The sequence below is a fragment of the Coregonus lavaretus genome (genome assembly GCF_964263955.1).
Source record: "Coregonus lavaretus genome assembly, chromosome: 11".
NCBI lineage: Eukaryota > Metazoa > Chordata > Actinopteri > Salmoniformes > Salmonidae > Coregonus > Coregonus lavaretus.
The window spans coordinates 9,340,679-9,350,249 of record NC_139998.1 but is presented as its reverse complement, the minus strand read 5'-3'; positions in this window follow the sequence as shown (position 1 = coordinate 9,350,249).

The window sequence follows — 9,571 nt, the reverse complement described above, 5'->3', positions numbered from 1 at the left end:
CTATTTATTAAAGAAATAACAAGCATATGATAACAAGCTTTCACCCATGAAAACCCATGCAAATATTCCTCTCACCTCAACATTTTGTGATCCTGACCTGAATTGACCACATGGATGACCTCTCCTATAGAGGACCTACATTTTTATCTTGACATTACTACACAGCCCCCCCTGGATTTTGAGTAATAAGCACTGTGACAGCCAACCCGTGAGACAACCAACCCCGGTCTCCCCTACTCTGATATTGAACATATTGCACATCTCTGTATGTTTAGTTTGTGACTCAGCCATTGCTGTCTTTAGCATCATTCCTGACTTAATCCCAAAATAACTGTTTTTCCAAACTGCACCATAGTAATTGCTGATGCTGTGGTTGCCACAACAGTAAGAAAAATAGACAGTAGGCCTAATACTTTAATTGTGATTTTGTCCTGTGTAATTACTGTGATCTCAGAACACACCAGTGCCCTGGGAGGCTTTCAGCTCCTGCTGATCTGAGGTAAACAGACAGGTAAGTCTGACTGGAACGAACTGCAAAAATCTCTGAAACTGGAGACACTTATCTCCCTCACTAACTTTAAGCATCAGTTGTCAGAGCAGCTTACCGATCACTGCACCTGTACACAGCCCATCTGTAATTAGCCCACCCAACTACCTCATCCCCATATTGTTATTGACATTGTTATTTATTTTGCTCATTTGCACCCCAGTATCTCTATCTGCACATCATCTTCTGCACATCTATCACTCCAGTGTTAATACTAAATTGTAATTATTTTGCACTATGGCCTATTTATTGCCTTACCTCCATAACTTACTACATTTGCACACACTGTATATAGATTTTTTATTGTGTTATTGACTGTACGTTTTGTTTTTGTTTATTCCATATGTAACTCTGTGTTGTTTTTATCGCACTGCTTTGTTTTATCTTGGCCAGGTCGCAGTTGTAAATGACAACTTGTTCTCAACTGGCTTACCTGGTTAAATAAAGGTGAAATAAAAATAAATAAATAAAAGTAAGTCTCACTGTTAGCAGTGACATCATGGGACCCAGTCTAAAGCACTGTTTATAACTGCTTCCAACTTGCATCCTTTGTCATGATCTTGTCCACATTCTGATTGTCCCCACAATTTTAGACATTTTTAGACTGATGTAAACAATCAAAAGACACGTTGTGATCTGATTGTGTGGTCCTCTGTAGCTCAGCTGGTAGAGCACGGCGCTTGTAACGCCAAGGTAGTGGGTTCGATCCCCGGGACCACCTATACACAAAAATGTATGCACGCATGACTGTAAGTTGCTTTGGATAAAAGCGTCTGCTAAATGGCATATTATTATTGTGATCAGATCAACCTGCCCACCTCCGGAGGTACTCAGACACGCATTGTGTCTGGATATCTTACAAGTGTAGAAAGATCAGGATAGAGAAACCATTTAAATCATAATTATTCCGCCCTCTAAAATCATTGACAGGGTGGCACCATTGACTGATTACATCAATATGTGTCTTACAATAAATAAATACATATTATTTTGAAAGGATAGCTGTGAAATAATTTGGAAGGGACCAGGAAATATGGACACAGTGGACGGATAACAGACACATTTTAGTACCATGTTGTCACGGTTTCGGCCGAGGCTGCTCCTCCTCCTGGTTCGGGCAGGCTTCGGCGGTCGTCGTCCCCGGAGTACTAGCTGCCACCGATCTATGTTTCATGTTCGTTTGGTTTTGTCTTGATGTTGTACACCTGTGTCTTGTTAGTCCTCGTTAGTGTCCTATTTAGTTCTCGTTGTGTGTGTTTGTCTTTGTGTGTGATTGCTCTTCTGTTTCGTGTTGGAGCTACGTACTTCCCTCCAGTGTTTTGGAGAGGTTTTTCGCACATGTTAGTGCGCCGTTTGTTTGACGCCTGTGTGCGCCGTTATTTCGCCTTCGGGCTTATTGTGCTTATTTTCTACGTGAATATTGCACTAAAGTCTTTTGGACTGAGCTTCTGCGTCCTGCGCTTGATTCATGCACCACACCCACCTTCAGCACCCCTTGACACATGTGTAGACATATTTATGGAAATGTGGGCACAATCAGAATGTAGACAAGATCAGGACAAAGGACCTATGTTAGCACCATGTATTAATGGGTCTTAAGTTAACTACTGTCTCCTTGCTTGGCCCGCTGGGATATTGGTCAGTAATGTGTGTCCCAAAAATACAATTTAAGAACATTTTCATGCTTTTTAGAATAAGCTATGATGTGCTCTGTTGGCTTCTATTAATCTTTGGTCCAAGGGAATTTGTGCTAGCCAAAGGGAGCTAAAATTCACTAAATAAGCCAAATATGCACTAAAAATGGCCAACAACAGCCAAGGTAATATAAGTGGGAAATCATGTCAATTTGTAAAACTATCCCTTTAATGATGAGTACAGAGAGTGAGGGAAAGTAATCACCGCACAGCTTGGTGCAAAATCAAAGAACCAAAGTACAGTTGAAGTCGGAAGTTTACATACACCTTAACCAAATACATTTACACTCAGTTTTTCAAAATTCCTGACATTTAATCCTAGTAAAAATTATCTGATTTAGGTCAGTTAGGATCATCACTTTATTTTAAGAATGTGAAATGTCAGAATAATAGTAGAGAGAATGAATTATTTCAGCTTTTTTTCATTCATCACATTCCCAGTGGGTCACAAGTTTACATACACTCAATTAGTATTTGGTAGCATTGCCTTTAAATTGTTTAACTTGGGTCAAACATTTTGGGTAGCCTTCCACAAGCTTCCCACTATAAGTTGGGTGAATTGTGGCCCATTCCTCCTGACAGAGCTGGTGTAACTGAGTCAGGTTTGTAGGCCTCCTTGCTCGCACACGCATTTTACAGTTCTGCCCACACATTTTCTATAGGATTGAGGTCAGGGCTTTGTGATGGCCACTCCAATACCTTGACTTTGTTGTCCTTAAGACATTTTGCCACAACTTTGGAAGTATGCTTGGGGTCATTGTACATTTGGAAGACCCGTTTGCGACCAAGCTTTAACTTCCTGACTGATGTCTTGAGATGTTGCTTCAATATATCCACATAATTTTCCTTCCTCATGATGCCAGCTATTTTGTGAAGTGCACCAGTCCCTCCTGCAGCAAAGCACCCCCACAGCATGACGCTGCCACCCCCGTGCTTCACGGTTGGGATGGTGTTCTTCAGCTTGCAAGTCCTCCCTTTTTCCTCCAAACATAACGATGGTCATTATGGCCAAACAGTTATATTTTTGCTTAATCAGACCAGAGGACATTTCTCCACAAAGTACGATCTTTGTCCCCATGTGCAGTTGCAAACCATAGTCTGGCTTTTTTATGGCAGTTTTGGAGCAGTGGCTTCTTCCTTGCTGAGCAGCCTTTCAGGTAATGTTGATATAGGACTTGTTTTACTGTGGATATAGATACTTTTGTACGTGTTTCCTCCAGCATCTTCACAAGGTCCTTTGCTGTTGTTCTAGGATTGATTTGCACTTTTCGCACCAAAATACGTTCATCTCCAGGAGACAGAACGCATCTCCTTCCTGAGCGGTATGACGGCTGCGTGGTCCCATGGTGTTTATACTTGCCTACTATTGTTTGTACAGATGAACGTGGTACCTTCAGGCGTTTGGAAATTGCTCCCAAGGATGAACCAGACTTGTGGAGGTTTACACATTTTTTTCTGAGGTATTGGCTGATTTCTTTTGATTTTCCCATGATGTCAAGCAAAGAGGCACTGAGTTTGAAGGTAGGCCTTGAAATACATCCACAGGTACACCTCGAATTGACTCAAATGATGTCAATTAGCCTATCAGAAGCTTCTAAAGCCATGACATCATTTTCTGGAATTTTCCAAGCTGTTTAAAGGCACAGTCAACTTAGTATATGTAAACTTCTGACCCACTGGAATTGTGATACAGCGAATTATAAGTGAAACAATCTGTCTTGGAAAAATGACTTGTGTCATGCACAAAGTAGATGTCCTAATTGACTTGCCAAAACTATAGTTTGTTAACAAGAAATGTGTGGATTGGTAAAAAAAACTAGTAATGACTCCAACCTAAGTGTATGTAAACTTCCGACTTCAACTGTACATACTGTATTAACTAGCCATTCAGAAAAACAAAATACACCTAAAAATGTGACCTCTATTCTTCTCCTTTATCATCGCCAATTTTTGTAAGACGTGGGATCTCTAGTTACATCATAAAATACATTCCAAGGTACACGGTTTTCATCCAATTTGAACAAACAGGCTGCTTAAAGCAATGCACACTTTATGACCTCTTGTTCATTCAACGAGGTGAGGCAAGGCTCCAGTGGCAGGGGCCGTCCAAATTGTAATGTTCAGTCTCTTTCATGCTTGTCGGAGCTACTTGGAGGCTTAGGGAGGGGGAGAAGCAGACTATTAGTGTGTGAAATAGATATCCCCTGCTTTTCCACCAGCACTGGTTTGCCCAAATTACACTGTGTTACCGTTGTCAGCAATACCTTAACAAGAGAATAGTGCTTGCTGTTGTTGGTGCCTGCCTAGCGACTGTCTCCACTGATTATGCAGTGTGGTGCAGTAGAGATGGTGCAGTGGTATCAGTGTCAGTACATTCTGGTGATTCAAAATCTGTTAAATTAATTATAATAAAATATGTTTTATCCAATTATATGTATTAACCTTAGATTACTGACAGGGGGCTCTGTTTTGAAGCCCCCGCACAGCCATTTTGGTACTCTTCCTCCATTGTTAAAATAATTAGGGAAGCTACAGAAATGCTTTATTAATGCCTACATTCGTTTTTGAAAAGTAGATTCTATTACAGACACCTTAACGCAGAGGTAGGCAACTAGATTCAGCCGAGGGACGATTTTTATCGGAGCAAAAGGTCGGGGGGACAGAAAATAATTATAGTAATTTGTACACTGCAAATTAACCACAACTAAGCCCTAAAAGAGATTGCATTTGAAAATCACAATAATTTCATACCTTGATTACATTGAGACACGATCAGATATGTATTTTTTTTATTTGTGGGAATACTTGGGAACAGATTTCCTAAATTAAACTCAGTTTTAGCTGAATTCCTAGTGATTTTACAGTATTTTTTTTTTACCAAAAACTGTTGTCGACCACTGCCTTAATGTATACTTTTAAATTAAGTGAATTCAACATGAAAATAAAAAATTGCTAAAAATATAGAAACATTGCTTAAAATATATATATTTTTGAGAGTACTAATGTTACTGTACCTACCACAACAACTAAATACAATTTTTTTATACTGTGGAATTCCACTAATTCCTATAGAGGACTGTTCCTTCTGGAGAGTACCAATATGGCGGCCAGTGGCTTCAAAGCCTCTCATTGGCCATTACATAGCATCAGCAATCCAGAGTTTGTAAACATAATTGGTTTTATCAGCCATGTTTTGGTCTGTTTTCCAGATGAACATTTCCTTGTACAATCTTATGAAGCACCCGTTGCTTAGGAAACGTTATGCACTTCTGTTGAACAGTCTTAGAAACACTCGTTTCAGAGAAATGTTGAACATTGTATAGAAATCCTTTATTGTTTGCAGTAAAGACAATGTACAATGTTTTTTATTTTTTTTTATAGCTTAAATGGCCTTAATTTCATATTAATAATAGAGTGCACTCAATGGCACACCGATTGATTGATATATAGTTTGTCTTCATATGCTTTGGAATGTCTTGTCAATAAACATAGATTACAGTAGCAACTAGGATAATGTTTTAAAACCAGAAAACAAAATCTATATTTTACTTTCAAATGGCCTTGATATCCTTGTTCTTTTTTTATTTCTATGAATCTGTATGTGTGACGTTACAATATATCATACCATAGCTTATAAAGAAAATATGAAAAGATTACGCTGTACAATAAAGGCAGAGTGGTAAAGTTGTATATCTACAAGGATCTGCTGCATGTTTTAATATAAAACAACAATTTTTAAGTATTTTTGTTAAAGTACTAATACTTTATCTTACTGACCTAAACCAACGTTTTCACCAGAAGACAGGGCCTGCGAGTTTCCCGTGAGTGAGGCAGGCTGACATTGCAAGACATTGTGACGTTACATGTCACCTCAAAAGTACTCAAAAGGAACTTATCATTAAATAAATTGCAGTGACAAATGTGTCTGTGTAACTCACTGATTAATACAGTACAAATTAGTGTGCCAGGCTAATAGTGCATATATCTGAATCATTCATTAATAAGGGGGGGTAGATCAGCTTTAATATTGCAGATAAATTGTGGGTTCTATCAATTTAATTGTTCTAATCCCTTTTATTAAAAAATATATATATTTTTTTTCCCTCAATCCTACCATCCCTACCCTGATTGGAGTAAACTAACAGAAAACAATACTTCTACTGCTGCTTACAGCTATTTTCACTCACATGTACGGTACATGTAGTTAAATAATTATACATATATTCCTAATTTCCTCTTTCTGGAAGTGCTGGATTTTCACCCACAGCAGCCAATCCACCATTCATTGTGATCTTAACTCCAACCCTCCGATTTCCACAGATTAACCCAGTATAATGCCATTCTGCTATTTCCTTTTGCCATACATCCCTCCATTTTACTGTGATGTTTTACGAAGGTCCTGAACCTCCCTATTTGTAACATTTCTACCAGTATTGCCCTAAAATGAATACTTTACCCAAGAGTATAATGATATTTCCCATTGACTGATTGTGGTTTTTCAGATCCCCTAAAAATACAGTTTGCAGGCCCATCTGAACCCTGATATTAATAATAATAATAATATGCCATTTAGCAGGCGCTTTTATCCAAAGCGACTTACAGTCATGTGTGCGTACATTTTTACGTATGGGTGGTCCCGGGGATCGAACCCACTACCCTGGCGTTACAAGCGCCATGCTCTACCAATTGAGCTACAGAGGACCACATATTATGACATAACAACCATTCCTGGACCTGACTCCAAAAATGAGCCACCGATGGACAGTATACCGTTTTTGTTTTTGGGAAGAAAGTTGAATTGAATGGTCTCTAAAGGCACACTTAAAGGCATCCCATAAGATAAGTAGGTCCACTGAACCTGTATTGTGCTAGAAAGATTCAGAGGATGATAGTTGGCAGTATAATTGCCTTTACGGTCTATTGACGTACTTAACATGGTGTTGTAGTCCCCTACCATTATTATAGAGTTATTTATATCGTGGAGACTAATTTGATTGTTCAGAAAGTATTCACACCCCTTGACTTCTTCCACATTTTGCTGTGTTACAGCATGAATTTAAAATGGATTAAATTGAAATGTTAAAGTGGAATTATGTTTTTCTACATTTTTACAAATTAATAAAAAATGAAAAGCTGAAATGTCTTGAGTCAATAAGTATTCAACCCCATTGTTATGGCAAGCCTAAATAAATTCAGGAGTAAAAATGTGCTTAAGAAGTAAGATAATAAGAGCATTGACTCACTCTGTGTGCAATAATAGTCTTTAACCCCACACATACAATTATCTGTAAGGTCCCTCAGTTGAGCAGTGAATTTTAAACACAGATTCAACCTCAAAGATCAGGAAGGTTTTCCAATGCCTCGCAAAGAAGGGCACCTATTGGTAGATGGGTAAAAATATTTTAAAAAGCAGACATTGAATATCACTTTGAGCATGGTGAAAAATATGAATGACACTTTGGATGGTGTATCAATACACCCAGTCACTACAAAGATACAGGCGTCCTTCCTAACTCAGTTGCCGGAGAGGAAGGAAACCGTTCAGGGATTTCACCATGAGGCCAATAGTGACTTTAAAACAGTTACAGACTTTAATGGCTGTGATATGAGAAAACTGAGGATGGATCAACAACATTTTAGTTACTCCACAATACTAACCTAATTGACAGAGTGAAAAGAAGGAAGCCTGTACAGAAGAAAAATATTCCAAAACATGTGTTCTGTTTGCAACAAGGCACTAAAGTAATACTGCAAAAGATGTGGCAAAGCAATTCACTTGTTGTCCTGAATACAATGTGTTATGTATGGGGCAAATCCAATACAAAACATTACTGAGTACCACTCTCCATATTTTCAAGCATAGTGTTGGCTGCATTATGTTATGGGTATGCTTGTAATCGTTAAGGACTGGGGAATTTTTCAGGATAAAAAATTAACGGAATGGAGCTAAGCAATAGCAAAATCCTTGATGAAAAGAGCACCACCTGTTGGTCGGTGAACACTAGAGACAATTTCCCTGGATCCCCGGTCAGAGGGACAATGACGCAGCAGGAGACATACTCTTTTCACTTATTTATTGTCACAAGCACACACACGACATTGAATTCTAGTACTAGGGTTGATAATAGTGGAAGTGGAAGTGATATTGATAGTAGTAGTAATAGTTATTATTTTTTGCATTGACGCAGTAGCACCAGACCATGTTAAGAAAAAGTGTCCAGAGTTTGCATTCCCGCGTGTACTCTTCAGGTACAGTGTAATCCACTTGACTGAAAGTATCCACATCACTCTTGGAAGAACTCTGCACTAAGGACCAGTAAGGGTGGAACTTAACTTTTATAGTTGTTCCAGCCCCACTTGCTGATTGGCCTGGGGCCAGATGGGCTGGGTCAAAGGTGGTGACGGACAGGTCAAGATTTCCAATGAGAGGTCACTGGGGAAACATGTTCTTAGGGCAGAGGGCAGCCCATCCCCCCTCTAGCAGGCCTTGCACCTCAAAAAAATTAACTAGCCCTGACTAGAAGAAGGATTTTCTACACTAGAGGAATACCTGGTTCAGTCTGCTTTCCACCAGACACTGGGGGATGAATTCAACTTTCAGCAGGACCATAACCTAAAACACAAGGCCAAATATACACTAGAGTTGCTTACCAAGAAGACAGTGAATGTTCCTGAGTGGTCGAGTTACAGTTTTGACTTAAATCTGCTTGACAATCTATGGCAAGACTTGAAAATGGTTGTCTAGCAATGATCAACAACCAATTTGACAGAACTTGAAGAATTTTGAAATAAATAATGGGCAAATATTGCACAATCCTGGTGTGCAAAACTCTTCGAGACTTACCCAGAAAGACTCACAGCTGTAAGCGCTGCCAAAGGTGATTCTAACATGTATTGACTCAGGGGTGTAAATACTTATGTAAATGAGATATTTCTGCGTTTCATTTTCAACACATTTACAAACATTTCAATATGGGGTACTATGTGTAGATGGGTGAGAATTTTAAAAAAATCCATTTTGAATTCAGGCTGTAACACATTTTCAATGAAGTTTGAATCATCATTATTCGGTCCATATAGATTTATGAGCCATAACTGTGTATCATCAAATAGTATATTCCTTGAAATAAGCACAAACTGCCACTTACAGAACAAAAAAAGGTTAGCAGCCATAAGCATTTTTAACCCTTTCGCCTCAGTTGTACTGGATATAATTATTTCATTTTTATCTGCATACATTAATTCCTTCTCACAATTTACAAATAACATGTGTAATAATGTAGGCACTTCCTACGAGGGAATGTTGTCTTTAACAAGGACCGGCAGTAGA